This window comes from Carassius carassius, chromosome 14 (assembly GCF_963082965.1).
Source record: "Carassius carassius chromosome 14, fCarCar2.1, whole genome shotgun sequence".
NCBI classification, from domain to species: domain Eukaryota; kingdom Metazoa; phylum Chordata; class Actinopteri; order Cypriniformes; family Cyprinidae; genus Carassius; species Carassius carassius.
Window position 1 is genome coordinate 5,261,405 of NC_081768.1, and position 22,719 is coordinate 5,284,123.

A 22,719-nucleotide genomic window follows, 5' to 3' on the forward strand; every position below is an offset into this window, starting at 1 on the left:
GCTCAAGCATTGTTACAGTCTCAAACATTTCTAACTGAATATGTGGCTGGATTTTGATGTGAGAGGACACCACAGGATGCATTTTTTTTTTTTTCAGATTTTTATGGTTTACGGATTTGTATTTTGGTCTGAAGCAATGGTTTCAAGTTTTTCCCGCTGCTTTCCACCTCACAAGACATTAACTGATGGGCTGGAGTTGTGTGGATTACTTGTAGATTATTGTCATGTTTTTATCAGATGTTTGTTCTCTCATTCTGATGGCACCCATTCACTGCACAGGATCCATTGGTACTGTAAGCAAGTGATCTGTGAGCAAATCCGTTCCCATGAACGAACAAATTCATCTGCATCTTGGATGGGCATTTTCAGCACATTTAAATTTTTGAGCAATTTATTCATTCAAAGTGAGATTCAGAGTGAGATGTGGGGTAAAATTCACACTGAGACTTGAACAACAAACACTAAAGTAAGCAACAGTACATTTCTCTAAAGATCACTGTGCAGACACACATACACAGTTTAACTACACACTCTGTTCAACATGTTCTTAAGCTCTATAATTACTATTATCATATTTCTAAATGATCACAAGCCCCTTATCAGCTCATTAACCCATCTGACGTCTTCCCAGAGACTCTCTGAGGAGACAAATTAACTAGAAATGTTTAGGATAACAGGGATTCCTCCATCATCTTCAGTCTGTTCTTTTTTCTGTCATATTCAATTCTGTCCTTATCATCAAGAGTTCAGTAGCAAATCAGCATAAATTATATCCTCTACAGAGAGAGGAAAATTATTTTCAGTGCTTTTCTGAAAATGTTAAAATTATGGCAGTCTATAAGCTAGGATCTCAAGTACAACTCTAGAAGATAATATCTGTCAATAAGACTTTGTCTTTTTATCACAGGGTTTCCATTTACAGAAAATAATACTTGTGTATGAAATTGATCAAAAGTGAAAATCAAAAAAATGTTTAATGCTAAAAAAGATTTCTATTTAAATAAATATGGTTCTTTTGAACTTTCTATGTAAAGGAATAAAACATCATGCAACATAACTGTTTCTTGAGCAGCAAATCAGTATATTAGAATGATTTCTGAAGGATCATGTGACACTGAAGACTACAGTAATGATGATGACAATTCAGCTTTGCATCACATCAATATGACAAAAAAAACTGTTATTTAAATGTGCTATAATATTTCATAATAAGCATAAGAGACTTGTTTCAAAACAATATATAAATTAAGTAAATTAAAATTAGAAATACAAATTCATAAACTTTTATAAAGCATGTTAACTTTTTTTAACTACGCTTACTTAGATGTAAATATTTAAGAAAACAAATTCAGTTTAACATCTGTAACATCAAGGACGCCGCTCTCTCAGTAATTGTTTTAGGATCACAATGAGACAGTAAAATGAAGGCAAATTCATCACTCATTTTGTGGTAAATTATGTTTTCACAGTTAAGCTTTCAACATCTGCTGCTAAATAGAATGCATGCAGTTAGGAGTTTGAATATGCAGCAGATGTCCTGTCGCTCTGAACCAATCAGTTATGACAGTATTGCATATCCTGGTGTTTTGCTTCATAATTATTAAAAGGCAAATTTGACTTAATGAATTCACACACATTTTGTGAAGTAATCCAATTAATCTTCAATCTAATCTTGAACCTTACTATTCTCACATCAGTGTTCATCAATTTTTTTTTTTATCAACAATCACGTTTCCTACCATTCTATTTAATGTGCAGTAAAATGTCTGTGTAAACACTTACAGTAAAGTACTGTAAATATTACAAAATGCCACTTTCAGTAGCTTCCTTGTCTAAAATTTTTGCCTGGCAAGCACAAAAGTGAAACTCTGCACTCTGCAAGGGGACAAATATTGCTCACAACATAATGCAGATGTCAGTTAAATTTACTAAATCCACACAACAGACCATTTAGTCCAGTTTATGGTCTAAATCCAGTAGCCCTCGGAGGTCTGCAGTGTGCTTCACTGACCATTAGCCTGTGCATTAAACACTCTCCATAGAGATAATTACTCTGATGCAACAGAGAGACATAAGCAAATGAAGTCATTGAGCTCCCACTGTGCTACATCTCTACCATACTGACAGCATTAAATCACTGGAGGTTGACCAGTCTCTGTCAAGGAGGTCTATAAAGACTGACCAGAACAGCTGTAATGTGTGCTGTATAGGGACTTTTGCGCCGAGCAGTAATAGGAACTCCGTTATAGGAAATAGCCAACAAGGTGATCCCTCGAGAGCTAAATTTGTCCCTAGGGCCATTTTAATGGCTACATCCGCACCACAAGCAGGAACTTTGTGATGTTGCTGTAGCTGAGTGCCTGGACTTCAGTGTTAGTCTATCTATCAATGCTTTCCATAGTCGAAATAAAATAAAATAAAATAATTAGAAATGTATAAGTAATATAAAAGTCCATGGCTCTTTTCAAAGTTCCTTTCTTTGAGCTATTTTAATCTTGAAGGACCAATAAAGTATTTTAAAATACTTTATTTAAAAATTATTAAAATCAGCTTTTAATGTTAAAAGACCAATTTGGTATGTAAAGATCATTGATAAAATTAAATAAAATTAAAATTATTGTAAATATTTAAGTAATGTAAATGTCCAATGTAGGGCTGCACGATAAATCACATGCAATATTTAATGCGCATCTTGTCAGTAAAGCCGGTTCTGTAATCAGAGGTAAATCTCCATCACCTGTGCGCTTTCACATGGAGCAACATTAACTAAACAGAGCTGTTGTTCACTGACAAGCTGCGCAAAACCACGTTCATATTTTGCGCATGTTTGTCGCAGCTCGCAGCTTGTCAGTGAACAACGTCTCTGTGTAGTTAATGCTGCTCCATGTGAAAGCGCTCAGGTGATGGAAATTTACCTCTGATTACAGAACCGGTGTCCTGACATTTTATCCTACCATCAGATTTTCCTACCAGGGTTTACTGCGCATGCTCACATCAATATTGCATCCTTTTATCATGCTAAACAACAATATTTAATGTATCTGCATTACTGCAAGGGTATGTTTAGGGTTGGGGTAGGTGCAGACTTTAATAAACCATAACTTTACAGTAGCATTTTTTGTTGTCGAATTGTACTACCCACTGTTTTAGTGGGAGGTAGGAAAATCTGACAGTGTAGGACAAATCAACAGAACACCGGCTTTACTAACAAGATGCGCATTAAATACCGCATGTGTTTTATCGTGCAGCCCTAGTCCAATGTTCTTTTCAAAAGTTCCTCTCTTTGAGATATTTAAATTTTGAAAGGCCAATTAGGTATTAAAAAAAAACGGACTATAATTAATAGAAACAATAACAAATTTTCATGCTTAAATGGGCTTACATGACCTTCATCGTCTGCGTTAGGTAGTTGCTCATGCAACAGAAAATCACCAACCCTCACTGAAAATAACAGACTTTATCAGACATTGTTGCTGCAAATCATTTTATGCCATGTATTTCTTAACAATCCACTCGAACAAGTTAATCATACTCTCTTGTTCGCCGGCATTCTGTTAAACACAATGAAGACCTTTGTGCTTAGCCAGCTATTGTCTTACATTTAATACAACATAAAAAGTATTTTAGCCGCTTAACGTGGCTCTCAGTGTGTCCTGTCGTTAGCTCGTTCCTGCCTAGCTTTGGCAAGTGAAGAGGGCTGATTAAAGATACACTGTGAAAAACATATGAAAGCTGGCCTTTTCAGAGTTGAGGGAGTGAATACCGGTTTGGAAGAAAGTTAAAGTTTAACCAGGTTGAGCAGGACTAGATGGCTGAGAGCAGCTGGCGCACTGAAGGTTTTCATTGATTGGGAGGGTTAATAGAGACATTGTGTGATAGAGGAGGTGAGGAAGGGGTCCACAGTGAGTACGTTCTCAAAGTGAGGCTGGCTCCAGCTGTAAAAGGCTAATTTACAGGGGTGACGCGGTGCGGTGGCAGGATCATGCAGTGCGCTAGCCTAAAGCCGTAAAACCCCTGCAGGGTACAAGCAGAGCCGGCCGACCGCTGCCAACAATACTGCACTGATTACAGCTACGCCCGCTAAAAGACCGGACTCCAACGCCCACTCTACACCAGATACAGGTCTCATGATTATATCTCTCTTTCCCTCCGCTTTTTTCCTTTCCTCTTTTTCAGCTTGGTAATGTCACTTTCCTCATTGACTTTCACACTATAACTAATTCTCTTTTTCTCCTTCACTTGGGCTGCCAACTGCCCTGCATAATACAAAGCCATCAAGTATTTTAGGGAATATATTTGCATTTTATTGCTAATTCTAAATGTCTGACATTTAAAGGACTGTGAGCTTTTGGAAAAATCACTAAAAGCTCTTGTTACAAAAATGTTGTCACAAAAGATTTCTATTTTGAATAAATGTTCATCTCTTTAAATGTATATCTATCAAAAGATCCTGAAAAAAAGTTTCACACGTTCCAAAAAGTATTAAGCAGCAAAACTGTTTCCAACACTGATTATAAATCAGCATATTAGAATGATTTCTGTAGGATCATGTGACACTGAAAACCGTAATGATGCTGAAAATTCAGCTTTGCATCACAGGAGTAAATTATATATTAAATTATTTAAAAATGCAATACTGTTTCACAATATTAATTTACAATAATTAAATGCAGCCTTGAGGAGCCTAGTAAGGTTACATCTTACTGATCACTTACTGATTTTACAGAAGTGTATATCTCACTGACCCCAAACCTTTTTTATTTCTTACAGAAAAATGATTGGGAAAAATAAACAACTAGTCTTTACACTCATCCATCGCATCACTCGCACTCTTTAGCTAACGCTGATCAGGTTCCACTGCAAACTATCAGAGTTTAAAGAGAATTGACAAAAAAGGACAGACGGTAGTTTGCCCTTCAAAGGATATGACGAGGCATGGGAAGATACTTTCTACCAAATTATGCAAATTATAATGCAACAATATATGTTTTAATTTGACGCCTACATCAGCCAGGGAAATTATGCAAGTGATTATATTCCCTTTGTTCACAATCTGTTCGTTTTGTATTATGAAAATAACGCAATGAAATAAACATCTGTGGAATTTCATCCTGACAGCAACAACTATAAGCTGGTAAATGGTGATGATATGAGACCATTTTAATGCATCCAAGTGGCTCCTTTTTCACAGCAAACACACACAAATTCATCCCCCTCCATTCCTCCCTAAAAAATGGAATCATTTACCAAACTCTATACTTGTATTTCTCATCAGTATCTTTCTTACGTCCTGCACTCCACCGTCATCCATCAGAGAGAGATACCTCATATATCAGTGCTGAAATGAGCTAATCAATTATGTAACACCTTATCCAACCTGAACACAAGCACAACGCCCTTCACACCAACAGTACAGTCGCACAGACGCGCGTGTGTGTGTGTGTTTTTAATGGCCGATGAGCCAAAAAATTACTGATAAATTAAAACATTATCCTTACTACAGTGGTAACACTTTACAATAAGGTTAAATTAATTAATTTAAGGAAATTCATTGGGTATTATGAACTAACAATTAACAATACTCTTACAGCATTTTCTTTAAGTTAATGTTAACATTGTAAATTATTTCCATATCTAAATACTTTTACTTTTCAAATTATTATAGTTATTATTATATTTATTAAGCTAAGTTATATATAACCTAATCTAAATCTATGTGTTGTTATTACTATATTTGTGTGTGTGTGTGTGTGTGTGTGTGTGTGTGTGTGTGTGTGTGTGTGTGTGTGTGTGTGTGTGTGTGTGTGTGTGAGACCCTGGACCACAAAACTTACTGTAAGTGTCTTAAGTGTAAATTTTTCGAAATTGAGATTTATACAAAATCTGAAAGCTGAATAAATGACCTTTCCATTAATGTATGGTTTGTTATGATATGATAATATTGGCTGAGATACAACTATTTTTATATCTGGAATCTGAAAGGTTTACGAAGATGAATAAAGGTCTTACTACAACATTTTCATTTTTGGGTGAACTATTACTTTAAATATATTACATTTAAATTACACCTAGAATTAATAAATGTTGTAAAAATAAAAAAAGTGTAGCCCTGTGGCACTCACTCACAGGGCTGTAGTACATCAGACACAAATTAATTTGAAATGCCCGACAGAGATGTCATAACATCTGCCTTTTTTTTTTTTCAGGCACCAGGAAAATAAAGAGTCTTTCATCAGAATGTTGTTTATTGTTTTTAGTTCAGGGTACCTTCGTCCTCTAGACCCTTATTAACAAGCGTCCTCTCTTGGAACCGACCACATCAGTTGTTCATCACCTGTTCTTTCTGAACAACAGGTCTCCGGCTGTCAAAAATCCAGACCGGAACTTTTCATCCCACCATAAGTAGCACTGATGTGGATCCTGCTGACCTACGACTGCGTTGGCAAACACAGGAACAATCATATCATTAAGATTCACTGACGACACTACAGTTCTGGGACTCATCAACCCAGTCTGTGGACAACAATCCCTTAACATCAGCAAAACAAGGGAGTTGATTGTCGACTACAGATGACACAAAGTAGCTCGCCCTCCTGCGCATCAGCACTTAGACTAGAAACATCACTCAGAATCACACGGAGCTCAAACACCTCTTCTTCTTGAAAAGGAAGGCACATCAACACAAACGGCAAGAGTCTGTGGGTAAAATGTAATCTAAATTGTCAGTAAAACCTACTGTATACAGAGGGTGTAAGAAAGAAGACAGGAAACAAGTATTAAAGTGGTATTCACATTCTCATTCACATTGCATCCAAATTGCCCAAGATCTGATTTTCAATTTTCTTGTTCGTACTCTTATATTTCATTTCCTAGTGCATTTTTTTGGTCCTCATTCACTTTCCTGGCCATGATGAGAATGAAGCAGAAAGAGAAAGTGAGAGAGTGAAAGGTGAGTAATGAAGCAGAAGAACAGCTCTCTTCATCTTCTTCCAGAAGGAAATGGCTTTGAATGGGGGTTGGGGTGGAGGGGGTGCACATCTCCACCCTCTTTTTTACTATCTCTCTCATCCCTCTGTCCTGAATCAAAATTTACACTGAAAGGCATGCAATGGTCACGCCACAAACCATAGCCGTCTCGGCCAAACTCCACCCACAATTAGTGATGTCGTACACAAGGATTTGTATCACTGCTGGAGACACAGCTTTAAAACAAGGGTTTACATATAAAAATTAATGCAGGCACAAATTTATTAAAAGCAGGATAAGTAAACAATTGGTTATCATAAAAATATGATCTATATGATTAACATGTAAGTCTTCTGAAATCATACAAATACAAATAAGATAATTTTTGAAAAAAAAAAAAACGACCATATAGATCATTTGTGCAAGCACCTTATTACGACCTATATTTACATTTTAAATTTAAGTTAAAGTTAAGTTAAAAATAATGACTGTATCGTGTTGCATCAGTCGTCATGAAATGATGTATAACATCATTACCAATCAAAACGTGGGTTTATTTAAATGCAACGTGTGGACTTTTTACACCGTTCTCACAGTAATTTGTACATTTGTTTGTACTAGGTGGCTTATTCGTTCCAATTTTACTAAACCCACCCATAAACCGTACCCCTAACATAAATCATGCAAAATTATGATTTATAGAGCATATACATTTTATGAGCATGTGCGTTCTCTGGGATCGAACCCATGATCGCATGATTACATATCGTCGTAAAACACAATACTAAACCAACTGAGCTACACGAAACCTGAATTATAACGCAAATAAAAGAGTACAAAACAATAATATGAAAATGTCCTGTTTCCGATAGGGGCGAAATTGTAGTATATGCTCTGATGGGCCGTATTTCAGGGATTTGGACAAACGACCTATACGGGCATATTGGTTGGAGGACAGGTTGAAAAACTGCTCTAGGTAAGCAAATCTTACCAGTTAAATGTATTTATTATAATTTAGACTAAATATAATATAATATAATATAATATAATATAATATAATATAATATAATATAATATAATATAATATAATATAATATAATACAAATGATTTTAAATACATTAAATAAGTAATTTAAAATAAATATAATTGTTTTATTTTATTTATTTGTATTTATTTCTTTCAAATGATTTAAATGTAATAATTATTTAAAATAAATCAATGATATATATTTAATTTAATAAATGTAGGAACTAACTTATTATGCATACATAGCCAACATCCAACAGACACACAGTCTGATGTTTAGGTACGTGATGTAAAAATAATGGATGGTTTTTAGTCACTCGGTCATACAAAATGATCTTATACTTTTAACCTTGTACACTGACAGCCAAAGACCATGTATTTGTGTGAATGAACACTGAGCTTGTAACACACAACTGCAGTAGCATATGCCATCTTAAAGAGCAACCCACGTAAATAGAGTATTTCTCAATCTGTAGAGGTATGGAGAAAAATACACTATCTAATCAGCTCACACTCCACACACACACACACACACACACACATACAGCTCACGGCTGACTGGTCACCAAAGGTCTTTGCTGTGTATTTAAGAAGAAAGATAATCAAGAAAGAGCCTGGAAGGCCGAGAGACACAGAGAGAGAGAGAGAGAGAGAGAGAGAGAGAGAGAGAGAGAGCAAGAGTGAGAGAGAGAACAAAATGCACAAAGAGAAAAACTGATGGTATTTGGGTACCTCATGGCGAGAGCACAAGGACGCCACAAAGAAAAACCCTCCATCTCCCACTCCTCGGCCTCAATCATTCAAACTCTGTCATTCTCTCATTCATCCTATTTTTTGTGTCTCGGCGGGAGCGAGCCAGGGTCAGATGCACACATGGGATGAACAAAGTGCAGAAATGCTACGGAAAAGACAGGGAAAGGATGATAATGAAAATTTTGTCATGATTTACTCACCCTCACCCTTTTTTTTCTTTCTTCCAAGAAAAGAAAAACAGACTTTTTAGCCGAATGTCTCAGCTCTTTTCCGTTCAACGAAAAAAGAGCACTATAAAGCAATGGTAAAATGGTTCATATGATTTGTGACATATATCCCAAATCGTTTAATAGGTTTGTGTGAGGAACTGGCAAGATTTTTACACTGTAGCTTTCAAATTTCATTCATGTTTCAGCATTTGTAAATTGTCTTCAACTGGTGCAATGTGTCTTTACGTGTCAAGTTATGAGTAGTCTATATGACAGTACCTTCATAAGACTTCATTACCTAAGTAACTTCATAAGACTTTTTTTGGAGCTTGACAACTGTATTTTGTGCATGAGGAAAATATGCAAAGTAGAATGAAAATTCATGAAGAAAGCATGCAACATAATTCAAAAAGGAAATTATCTGGATTTGGAAGGAAGAATAAATAGTGACAATTTTTATTTTGGGCTAAAATAAAAAAGTCAAACAGTCTGATAAAACAGCTTTGAAAGCATCAGCCTTCAGAAATACAAAATTACCACATAAACACTGTTTCCCCATTTGGTGTGTCTCATTTCTCTTGCTCTTATTTCTTAGCCTCTATCCATTTCGTTCAGGTGAATTGTGTTTTTAATAGAATTAAATGCAAATGGGCAGAGAGCTGATTATCATACAAAAGGTGCATTGCTCAAAGAGACTATGCATTCCAGCTTCATGTATTTATTTGATATTGTTGCATTTGTCCAAAATAAAACACTGCAATTATCAATATGTGTGTGTGTGTGTGTGTGTGTGTGTGTGTGTGTGTGTGTGTGTGTGTGTGTGTGTGTGTGTGTGTGCGTGCGTAAACTGTGCATGCATGTTTTGTTTTTTTTATATATAATTGCTAATTTGATCAGCGTGTACATGCATGATTGGTGAGAGACTGCTGTGTGTGTAAGAAAACATTTGTTTACTGCATCAAACACTCTGCGGGGGACAGCAGAGGAAGAGGAGTGTTTATCTGTTATGGCTGCTCTTTGGGGTGATGTCTATTTCCTTTCTATTAGACAAGGGTGCTGTTGGAGGAGCTGTATTATCAGCGGCTGATTAAACTCACTGTGGTGGAGACCCAGTGTGGCCATGGAGAAAATCACTAATTATAGGGCAGGTCTTCACTTTTCACTGCTTTTTTACCCTTGATAATAATCCACTTTTGATTTTATTGCTGTGAACAATAAAAAAAAATGGTATCATTGTAATGTTTACTCTACACTGTTGCAAAGTTATCGGCACAGTGAAGTTTTCCTTGTTTTTGTGACCTCATATTTATGATTTGACGGCAGACTAAAGCTTTCAATATGTCATTTTCAGTCAGGGGTGAAAAATCCATATTTACCCAAACAAAAGGCACATTCATTTGCGCCTCAAGAGAGAACGTTTGAGCAAAAAGCTTATAAGGGGGAAAAATCATGTAATAATCATGTTCTAAATAACAATGACATAAAATGGAGAGAAAATGTAAGTAAAAAAAAAACATGTCAAAGTCCCAGATTGTGCTCAAATCTGAACCAGACAGACAGACAGACAGACGTCAGACAGCAGACAGACAGACAGAAGTCAGACAGCAGACAGACAGACAGACAGACAGACGACAGACAAACAGACAGACAGACAGACAGACAGACAGACAGAAAGGCAGACACAGACAGAAAGACAGACAGCAGACAGCAAACAGACAGACAGCAGACAGACAGACAGAAAGGCAGACACAGACAGAAAGACAGACAGCAGACAGCAAACAGACAGACAGACAGACAGACAGAAACAAAGACAGACAGACAGAAACACAGACAGACAGAAACACAGACAGTCAGACAGACAGCAGACAGACAGACAGAAACACAGACAGACGGACAGAAACACAGACAGACAGACAGACAGACAGACAGCAGACAGACAGCAGACAGACAGAAAGACAGACAGATAGACAGATGTAATATGAAAGAACAACCTAAAGAGCTCTAAAAAGAGAATAGGAGATGAAAACAGGGTAAAATGAGAAATTGATTGATATAAAGATGAAACAGGGTGTGAGAAATGATCACCACAAATAATCAAGGGCAAGAAGTATACACCATGATCACACGATATGGTACATCAAATACATTTCACAGTATATAAACATACTTGTCAAAAACATATACTAACAACATATACTACAACACATCAATATTCCCACTTCAAATGTAAGTAAAAAAAAAACATGTCAAAGTCTCAGATTGTGCTCAAATCTGAACCAGACAGACAGACAGACAGACAGACAGACGTCAGACAGCAGACAGACAGACAGAAGTCAGACAGCAGACAGACAGACAGACAGACAGACAGACGACAGACAAACAGACAGACAGACAGACAGACAGAAAGGCAGACACAGACAGAAAGACAGACAGCAGACAGCAAACAGACAGACAGACAGACAGCAGACAGCAGACAGACAGACAGACAGACAGACAGACAGACAGACAGAAAGGCAGACACAGACAGAAAGACAGACAGCAGACAGCAAACAGACAGACAGACAGACAGACAGAAACACAGACAGACAGAAACACAGACAGACAGACAGCAGACAGACAGACAGACAGAAACACAGACAGACAGACAGCAGACAGACAGCAGACAGACAGATAGACAGATGTAATATGAAAGAACAACCTAAAGAGCTCTAAAAAGAGAATAGGAGATGAAAACAGGGTAAAATGAGAAATTGATTGATATAAAGATGAAACAGGGTGTGAGAAATGATCACCACAAATAATCAAGTGCAAGAAGTATACACCATGATCACATGATATGGTACATCAAATACATTTCACAGTATATAAACATACTTGTCAAAAACATATACTAACAACATATACTACAACACATCAATATTCCCACTTCAAATGTACAACCAAACATCTTACATGCAAGCTCACGCACACTCACACACACACCAAACACTGACACACACACCCAGTTTGACACATCAAACAGTTGATTATAGCTGCGGTGAGAACAGATAGATACTAATGCTCTCATATTATCTGACATTATTATTATATAGAGCTTAGGACAGGTTTGTGTGTGTGTGTGGGTGGGGGGGTCGTTTGCAATCACTCCATGTAGCTTTACAGCAGATAGAGGCACTCGGTGAATATTTAACACAAGATTTACAAGTGAAACAAAAGCAAACAAATTTAATATTCAATATTCAATATTCATTTAATATTCAAGCTAAACTAAATGCAACCTTCCCTCATTTATAAGACAATTCAAGGCATGAGAGAGAGATAAAAGAGATGAAGTGAGAGAGGAGAGAACTTGTGTGAGAAGTGATGATGGGGTCTTATGACTGGGAATGAGAATAAAACCAGGCTGTTTTCCCGCAACAACTTCTCCATTTGATTCTGTTGTTTCTGCATAAATCATTAAGTGATCAAGTAAATTTACTCTAAACTAAAAGATGGATGGATGGATGCTTGGATGCATAAATGAGTAATCACTGATTATCATTCTACTCGTGGAAACTCCTCACATATCATATGGATGTAGTGCATATTTCTCACACTGACTATCGGTGTAAGTCATGTGCTCAAGTCACAGTCCTGCTATTTCTCTCTCCATCTCCAGGGAAAGAGAGGAAAGACAGTGAAAAAGGAAAATAGGGATGGGGTGCAGGACTCAATTATACATCCAAGCAGTTGTGCTGGGAATATGAGGAAAAAGAAAGAGAGACAGACTGAAATACAGACACAGACAGGAAGAATGAAACAGAAGCAGGTAAGACAATAAAAAAACATGTTCATTAACTGATTAACATTAACTGAAGGATTAGCTGAGCATCATGTACAGGTTTAGTCAATGACTTAAATTTCATCCATACTATCAGTGTTGGGAAAGTTACTTTGGAAATGTAATAGTAGTGTAACTTTTTCAATTACTTTATTAAAGTAATGTAACTAATTACTTTAGAGTACTTTTTGATTACTTTTCTAAATTTGTGAAAATTAAAGAATAATAAATAAAAGCATATACATCAACTTAAATACAGTTATCTAATAAGCATGTGACATATTCTGTAACGTAAACTCCTGAAACATTGGTGTTTTTTTTAAACTGCTGTCTCTTTGTATATGATGATAGTTTTCTCAAATTAAGTAAAATGCACATGAAGTGACACAGAGCAGTTCTAGAAATTATGTTAATGTGCTCGTGTACTCCTATATTGAGGCGGCAGAGGTTGAAAACACTGCGAGCTTCAGTAGGCCTATGTGTAGTAAATGAAACCATGTCTTTGCCATTAATTTACAGGAGGGGCGGACTGGGAAAAAAATTCAGACTGGAAAATTCAAACTCATACAAACAAATTCATGGACAAAACTATTTTTTGTATGGACCTGACATAAAAAAATGTTTAAATCTTTAATTTGGGGACATGCAAAATAATTAAAAGTTCTCTCCTGAATTGCACCTTCACTTCCATTTTTCTCTTCAGTCTCTTTATTTTGCCCTGTTATCCATCTCTCTCATGACTTTAATACTCAAGATTGAATAAAACTATACTTTACAATACAATACTCTACAATACTACAATATCTTTATAGAAAAATCCTAATACTGTACATGAGTCATGTTTTTCCCTTACAAAAATTAACCATGCTTTCATTAGCCTATATAAAAGTAAAATAACCTTGTTATTTTTTTTTTTTTGCAAATGGATTTGTATTTATTTTTAAATAAATACATTTGTAAAATAATTTTACATTTTTGGTTACCACAGTTAAACAATAGTAACCATTTTCTCTGGATTTATAGTTAAATATTAAAATGTTAATTTTCGTAAGGGTTGTGTTGTTGTCTGTCGTAGCTCCCCCTAAACCTATAAAAAAAAATTGAATTTTTTTCAGCTAAATTACTACTGTAGCATTACAACAGATAATAATGATGTCCTTTATATAGTATTTTGAGTGATGACTGATGAGCAACGTGCTGCTGCTTGATTAAATAAATAAAAAAACAAAGACAAAAAAGCATCTTTACAGATGAAACTGACCAGAAACCCTGAACAGGAGTTCTGCTTCTCTGCTCCAGCTGTGCGCTTCCACAGTCCACTCTATTCTCTCTCTCTCTCGCATTGATTACTCTGAGTCTGATCCAAACCGTTTGGCGGAGGCGCGGAGAGCGCACGAGTCATGACTAACAATTCATGATTTATAAGAGATTTAATTATCAAATGGCGGATTCGCAAATGATCGCTTTAGTACATTCGGCAGGCAATTATACAATAATGATATTAAATAGTGGGGCAAAATCGGGCAAAATCGGCTGCCAGGGAATTGTCCAGGTTCTCCCGGTGTCCAGTCCGCCCCTGATTTACACAGACACGCAGAATGTGCAGGAGTCATATATTGCATTTTTGGGGCTTTATATTCCCAGACACTAGTCGATGTCATGTTTTGATTCAAGTGTACTGACTTACTTTTAATTTATTCATCCAAAATGTGGCATATTCCGTCCGCATTTTTAGTTTTTATGACTGGATTCTATGAACCAGACTGTATTTCCGCATCCCGGAAATTATTAGGGCGGTATGTCTCAGAATAGTCAGTGCAATTTGGGAAAGAAATCAGTTAAATCTGTATGTGGATGTGTGTAAATATTCAAATTTAATCCCCTTTGTGTAATCGTTAAAAATTTCATAAGTAACTAATTTAATTACTCATTTTTTCGTAGTAACTGTAACTAATTACAGTTACAATAATTTTGTAATTAAATTACGTAACACCGTTACATGTAACTACTTACTCCACAACACTGGTATCGTATTTTAATACTTTTTGGCACTTTTTGTACAGTACTTCCTCAAAGTTTGACAGTTCTTGGTTGCAGTTTGCTTTTGTTGTGAAAAAATGTCTCCTTCTGTGTTCCTTGCAATGAAGAACGATACACATTTTGACTGACATGAGGATGAGTAAACGATGACAGAATCGTCAATTCTGTGTGATTAAACTAGAAAATGTAAGCATTTACAAACACTGAAACTAATATCCACTAATAAATATAACTATCACAAACCACACAGTCAACATATATCATAGTCAAAAATCTGAACGAATTATGCAATCCACAATCATTTCCAGAAATAAAAGAGCATCTAAAAATGAAGTTTGTCATCTGTGAGTAAAAGTGTATTGATTTCACAGAGAGTGAGAAAACATTGAATTTATTAAAATGTCAAATTATATTTTGTGCAAACGCACAAAAATTCCAGAGCATTAATCTGAACCAAACCTCAGCATCAGTAATGAGCTTTAAAATCCCACTGTAGTCCATAATATGATATCGTTCAAAAGTTTGATTTTGTTTGTAAGTTTTTTTCTTTATTAATTCCTTTATTTAGCAAGGATACAGTATATTGATCAAAATTTAACATTTTTTTTAATAAATGCTGCTCTTTTGAACTTTCCTAAATAACAATAATAATAACTCTAATAAATGTATCATGGTTACTACAAATCTATTAAGTAGCACATTGGTTTTCAACACTACTAATAATAATAATAACAATTTTTTCATAAGCATCAAATCAGCATATTAGAATGATTTATGAAGGACGTTGTGACACTGAAGACTGGAGGAATGATGCTGAAAAATCAGCTTTGATCACAGGAATAAATTACATAAAATTTTTTAGTTAACTGTACTTCCAAACCAAGGAAATGCAGCCTTGGTGCATCAGAGGCTTCTTTTAAAAACCTTAAAACCTCAAACTTTGTACAGTAGTGTATCTGTTCAAAAACAGCATGAATACTTCTAATATATTAAACACTACAACATACTATTTTGGGGATTTCGCTTTAAAGTCTTTTCCTGCACAATTAATCAGACTCTTGAAAGCAAACTGCTTCCCACATAAATGAGTGGCCTGTGATTACGGCACAAATCTGCTCTGACTAATCTACATTTGACGTGTGCTACAAGAATGAATGTGAATGTGTGATTCTGTGGTTTGGTTGATTCAAGTAGTACAGGCATGGAAGACTCTTTCTAGCTCTCTCTGGTATGACTGGTGAGATTAGACTCCAAAACCTGCAAACACAAATCAAAGGTGCTCTTCATGCTCAAGCAGATATAGGACATAGAGAGAAGGAGAGAGAGAGTTTGACGGACAGGACACAGGCGTTGTTAGTATTAGCCACTGAAGTGTAAATGATGTGTGCTAAACTGCAACGAGATGAGTCTGCATCTGTGATATCTCACTAAATAACCATCAAAACACACATGGACACACAAACATAGACAAAAACTCACATACAGCATCATAAATGCACACAAACCTCACAAATACCCTTAAAACCTTCACAAACAACCTGTCCTCGATGTTAGTGGCATTTTAGATGCATCTTAATTATGCTGTCTTCTGAGATCATCTTGTCCAAACTCAGAACATATGTTCACATATACAGCAATTTGCAGCGACAATGCAACCAAAAAACATACATTTTCAATGAGAGATGGTAGTTTAAGGCCACAAAGACCAAAGAGGCCACTGGTGATGTGACTGTTTTTACTAAATACTGTAGCACTTGCATTGGTTTTGCCATGTTTGTCACTCAATTTGATTTCCACTATCCATTATATGGACCAATGGTCCCAACAGACTTCCACAGTAGAGAACAATATTATGGAAGTCATTGAAGAGCATCAAATATCTGATTACACACATTCCTCAAAAAATATTATTTTATTAAGAGAAAGAAAGAAATTCAAGGAGGTTTGAACAAATCTGAAGTTTAGTAAATGATGACATAATGTTTTATGGTTTACACAATGAATTAATTTGACCACAAATGTATAGTAATAAGAAACGTTTACTGAGCAGAAAATCTTTCGAATGATTTCTGAAGAATCATGTGATACTGAAGATTGGAGTAATGATGATGAAAATTCAGCTTTGTGTCACAAAATTTATTAAATTTTAAAATATATTCAAATAGAAAACAGTTCTTTTAAATCATAAGAATAGTTTCCAATATTACAGTTTTTCCGCATTTTTCATTTAATGCAGCCTTGGGGAGCACAAGTGACTTCAAAACACTAGAAAATATTAACAATCTCAAACTTTCGAACAATAGAGCATCATTCCAGCGACATTTGACATCCAGATACAGTATGAGGATATTTGACATTTCTACAATAAAATAATATTGATCTCTCGACATTTCTACAATAAATAAAGAACTAAACTAAGTAATATCGATCTCTCTTGAATGCCAATTATTGCCCCAGGGTTGCTAAACCTGATCTATTGTATAAATGCAAATGCTAAATAGTTGAGTGCATGTCTTTCTGCCTTCCTTCCTCTCTCTAATTCACTAGAGATGCAGGGAAAGTGCTCTCTCTTCCATATGTGTGTGTTTGCTAGTGTTCGTAATAGATTTCAGTGAGAGTGACGGGGATAAAGCCTCCAGTTTACCGCTCTAGCAGTGAATTCCGTAATGACGGCTGGGGAGAGCAATTCCCTTCCCTAAACATCCGCTGCTTTATATTTGGCAGGCAGTTTTCAAACAGATCAAGAGGCCATATCATCACTGTCCACCACAAATCTCCATTTCCCACAGCTCCATTTTTCTTTGAACGTAAATTGAAAGCCGGCACACTCGCTCTTTGTCTTCTGGATTTTTGGCAGGTTTGGGAGGGAAAATAGTCAGTTTGAAAATATCCTATTTTTTGTTCTGACAGGTCTGAGCTCACCCTTCAAAGTATTTATTAATGCCATACACTGTCTCCCAAAACAGTTATTAAGCTTGCCACTGTGTGACATGCAGCACTGGCCTCTATCATTACTAAAGACCTTTGATTACATCTTGTTATATTACAAATTCGTAATGTTCACACATTTTTTCTATTTCTCTTATTCAGTGATAACCCTAGTGAGTGGGCCAAGCAATACAGCGGTTTTGGACATTATATGCTCCTGACACAAAAATTGGCCTTTGCACAGTGTTAAAAATAAAGGTTCTTTATAGAACCAAAGATGCCAATAAAAAACCTTTATTTTTACATTGTACAAAGGCCAATTTCCAACTACAAAAGGTACTTTGGATTACTAAAATGTTCTTCAGACTGTTCTCTCACTGAAAGCTTCTTAAGGCTGTATTGTACAGTACACTACATGTAATTCACAGATTAACTGCAGATTAACAACAGAATGCATTGCCTTCAAGTCTTTCTGGGAAGTTTCTGTGTACAAGCTTGGAAGTCGTAACGTGATGTGAAAAATAGGAAAATGATTTTGTCACAATTAAATGTGATGCTTTATCTGTGTATTTTATCATTCCTGTGTTGTTATGTGTTTAACCACACAAAAAATATATATATTTACTAACATGCGGCTCACTGCCACAGAGGATCTCAAGTCTCTCTGAAGTCAAACTGCAAATGCAAAGTGTGTTTGCCTGTTTCAGCACATGAACATGTGTGAACTAAAGCCAAAAATAATCCAGTCAATCTAATATCAGTGATTCCACTACAAACACTCACAACAACAACAACAACACATACAAATCTTTCAGTGTCATGCATGTCACTCTGCATAAAAGCTCTGCTAGATGTATAAAATGTAGGCCAAAACCAAAAACTCACTATTTGCAGTTTAAAATATGTCGTTTCAATACTGTCAAATCATTTAATAGCCATCAAACATATTTTGATTTGATAAAAATAAATGCTGACATTAAATGCCTGCTGATTATATATTTTAGTCCATATTTAAGTGTTTTTATTATTATTTAATGCTTTCAAAGGCTGAATTTATTTGATCAAAAATACAGTTAAACAGAAATATTGTAAATAACAAAACTGATTCAGTCTTCATTGTCACATTATTCTTTAGAAATAATTCTAATATGTTGCTTTGATGCTCAAGAAACATTTCTTGTCAGTGTTGAAAACAGCTGCATGCGTATTATTTTTGTTGAAACAAATACATTTTTCAGTTTAAATTAGCAGTAGGGGAGAGCGGGGTAAGTTGTCACACTTTTCAAACTGTCTAACATTTAATGAGCACCGTACATCACAATGATATAAATGTCTCACCAAATGAAAGAATGAAGTCTTGGGCACATATGTTGTTTTCATTACATTTTCATATCTTATATCATTACGGAGTTGTAGACTGTTGAATAGAGAATGTGCACTTGTGACAACTTGCCCCATCGGCAGGTAAGTTGTCACACTAGACTATCTAATAATAGTCTAATAATAAGAACAAAACTATTTAATTCTGATTATTGATTTTAACTTTAAATTTCAACCAGAACTGGAAATGTAAAAAAAAAAATCATGCCTAGAGAATTTGGAAAAACAATTATTTCAATCCAAACAATACACATTTCAATCAAAACACGTTTAAGTGGCAAGACCACTTTACTTTGAACTTTAAACTCAAACGTTCTCTGGCTTGCACATAGATCCATGATAACTGAATGAAATACTGCAGATAACTCACTTAACTTAACATGTTAAACAGATTCCCTTTATCGAATTAATTAGACTCATCTTCAGAGTCACAATTCTGGCACACCTAAATTGCCTGGACTGAAGTGCAAGCATCATGGGCCCATTTGTTGATTTTTACACATTTTACCCAGGTCTCTTTTGGAAGAATGTTTGAAAATGGCTCCACAAAGTTGAGGCAGAAGCACTCTTCATCATCTGATGATGACTCTTCTATTATTCTTCTTCTTTTAACTGCCTCGATTTTAGTAGGTCCAGATTTTGACTCACATACAACAATTTTGAAACCGCTTTTAGCTAGATTCAGCCGTATTCTTTTCTACTTCTAGTTGCTTTTCTATTTCTAAGAATTGCTCTGGAGTTGGTAGTCTGCTGTCAGCAATAGCATTGCTGGGTAAGGGTGAGCTGGTGATAGCAGAAGCATAACTGGGCATGCTAGACAGAACAGATTTGCTGCTGGGGCCTGGCAGGGCAGGGTTCTGAATGGGTCGATCTGTGACATAGGATGGTGCAAAGTTTCCAGAAATACATCTCAATGTTTTTTGAGCATGTTCTATGTGTTTTTTTTGTACTTGGGCAAGTTGTCATATGTGACGACTTGCCCCAAAGTCATTGAGACAACTTGCCCCAAACTGACTTGTGTGCTAAAGTTGGCTAAATCTCAAGGTTAGCTCAATAATAGCACGTCAGCTAAAGTATCAAAAGACACGTTATTGTCTCCTCTATTTTGTGCAAAATAATAATTTTTAACATTCATACCTAACAAAGTTGTATCAGAATCAGAATCAGAAATCAGAATCAGAAAGAGCTTTATTGCCAAGTATGCTTGCGCATACAAGGAATTTGTTTTAGTGACATAAGCTTCCAGTAAACAGAGACAACAACACACAGACAGGATATTGCACATTTTTGCATAAGTTTAAGTGGGAAACATTTAACTGTTCATGAGGTAGATTGTCTGGGGGAAGAAACTATTCTTGTGCCTTGCTGTTCTTGTATTTGCGGCTCTGAGGCGCCGGCCAGATGGCAAAAGTTCAAAGATGGGGTGACTTGGATGTGAGGGATCCAGTTTGATTTTCTGAGTCCTTTTCCTCACTCTGGATGTGTACAGTTCTTGGAGGGTGGGCAGGGGAGCACCAATAATCCTTTCAGCAGTCCGAACAGTTCTCTGTAGTCTTCTGATATCTGATTTTTGTAGCTGAACCAAACCAGACAGTAATTGAAGTACACAGGACTGACTCAATGACGGCTGAGTAGAACTGTTTCAGCAGCTCCTGTGGCAGGTTAAACTTCCTCAGCTGGCGAAGGAAGTACAACCTTTGTTGGGCTTTTTTCACAATGGAGCCAATGTGATTGTCCCACTTCAGGTCCTGAGAGATGGTGGTTCCCAGGAATCTGAATGACTCCACTGCAGTCACAGTGCTGTTCATGATGGTGAGTGGGGAAAGTGCAGGGGGGTTTCTCCTAAAGTCCACAGTCATCTCCACTGTTTTGAGCGTGTTCAGCTCCAGGTTGTTAAGACTGCACCAGACAGCCAGCTGCTCAACCTCCTGTCTGTAAGCAGACTCGTCACCGTCCTGGATGAGGCCGATGACTGTAGTGTTGTCTGCAAACTTCAGGAGCTTGACAGAGGGGTCTTTAGAGGTGCAGTCGTTGGTGTACAGGGAGAAGAGCAGAGGGGAGAGAACACATCCCTGAGGGGCACCAGTGTTGGTGGAGCAGCTGTTTGACATGAATTTCCCCAGTCTCACTAACTGTTGCCTATCTGTCAGAAAGCTGGTGATCCACTGACAGATAGAGCTAGGAACAGAGAGCTGGGTCAGTTTGGTCTGGAGGGTTGTTGGGATGATGGTGTTGAAAGCCGAACTAAAGTCCACAAACAGGATCCTCACATAAGTCCCTGTTTTGTCCAGATGTTGCAGGATGAAGTGCAATGCCATGTTGATTGCATCATCCACGGACCTGTTTGCTCGGTACGCAAACTGCAGGGGGTCTAGTAAGGGTCAAGTGATGTCCTTCAGATAAGCCAGAACCAGTTTTTCAAACGACTTCATGACGACAGACGTTAGAGCCACAGGTCTGTAGTCGTTAAGTCCTGTTATCTTGGGTTTCTTTGGAATGGGGATTATGGTTGAGCGTTTGAAGCAGGAAGGCACTTCACACAACTCCAGAGATCTGTTGAAGATCTGTGAAAAGATGGGGGCCAGCTGGTCAGCACAGGTTTTCAGACAGGCTGGTGTAACGCCATCTGGGCCTGGTGCTTTTCTTCTTTTGTTTTTCTTGAAGACCTGGCGCACATCATCTTCACAGATTTGAAGAGCAGGAGGTATGGAGAGGGGGATTGCAGGAGGTGTTAATGGTTGTGTAGGGAGATGGTCAGAGTGGGTGTTGGGGGTTTCAAATCTACTATAAAACTCATTCAGGTCGTTAGCAAGTCGTTGATTAGCCTCAGTGCAAGGGGATGGTGTCTTGTAGTATTGCATAAAATGTAGAGTGCAATGTTTTTACTCTTTAAGCCAAAAAATAAGAAAATTGAGCTAAACTCAGATTAGAGAAATCTTGACCACATTTGAACAGGAAATTGACTATAGAAGAAGAAGTCACACAAAGTGGCTATTTGATTTTTAGATAGAGCCTCAAGTTTTGGAGTTATGAACAGTGTGACAACTTACCCATGTGACAACTTACCCCGCTCTCCCCTATTTATTTGGAAAAAGTAATTCTGATCAATGTAATGCATCTTTGCTGAATACATTTAATTCAACAAACTGAATAGGATTGCAAGCCATTCTCAACTCAGATCTCAATAAGACAACCAGTGTTTTTCCTCTAACACAATATAATTCTCTTGCTGTAGTGCTGTAGATTCAGCAGCTGTGGAGTGTCATCACAGAATAACAGTGCAGTAAACACTGACACACACAACTGCATGCTTACACACACACACACACACACACAAATGGCTGTAAATTTAAGCAGCTTTATAACTGTCAGATGCAATGCTGTTCACCTGCTTTCCTTCCATAAGAAACCTCCCACAGTTACTGCCCAACAATTTACACTGCCAATTACGAGCCCATTCACACACAGTCCTTTCCTGCAGCCTGCTATGATGCTCAACCTATTCAAAAACCATTCTATAAATGTTCTACATGAATAAATATTTGAATTTCATTGATGTTCTTGAAAGCACCTTAAAGTTACAGAAATAAAAGCTG

General features: G+C 36.6%; 1 protein-coding gene and 1 long non-coding RNA gene across 3 annotated transcripts in view; one reads left to right on the top strand and one right to left on the bottom strand.

Moving 5' to 3' along the window:
- The window catches only part of LOC132156771 (cadherin-23-like), a 235,750-nt gene that overhangs the window by 143,424 nt on the left and 69,607 nt on the right, over window positions 1–22,719 (bottom strand). The gene's annotated exons all lie outside the window — the stretch shown is intronic.
- Window positions 3,925–6,968, top strand: LOC132156482 (uncharacterized). The gene is made up of 3 exons (XR_009437435.1): window positions 3,925–4,122; window positions 6,207–6,239; window positions 6,355–6,968. It is a non-coding gene; the product is annotated as an uncharacterized LOC132156482 (long non-coding RNA).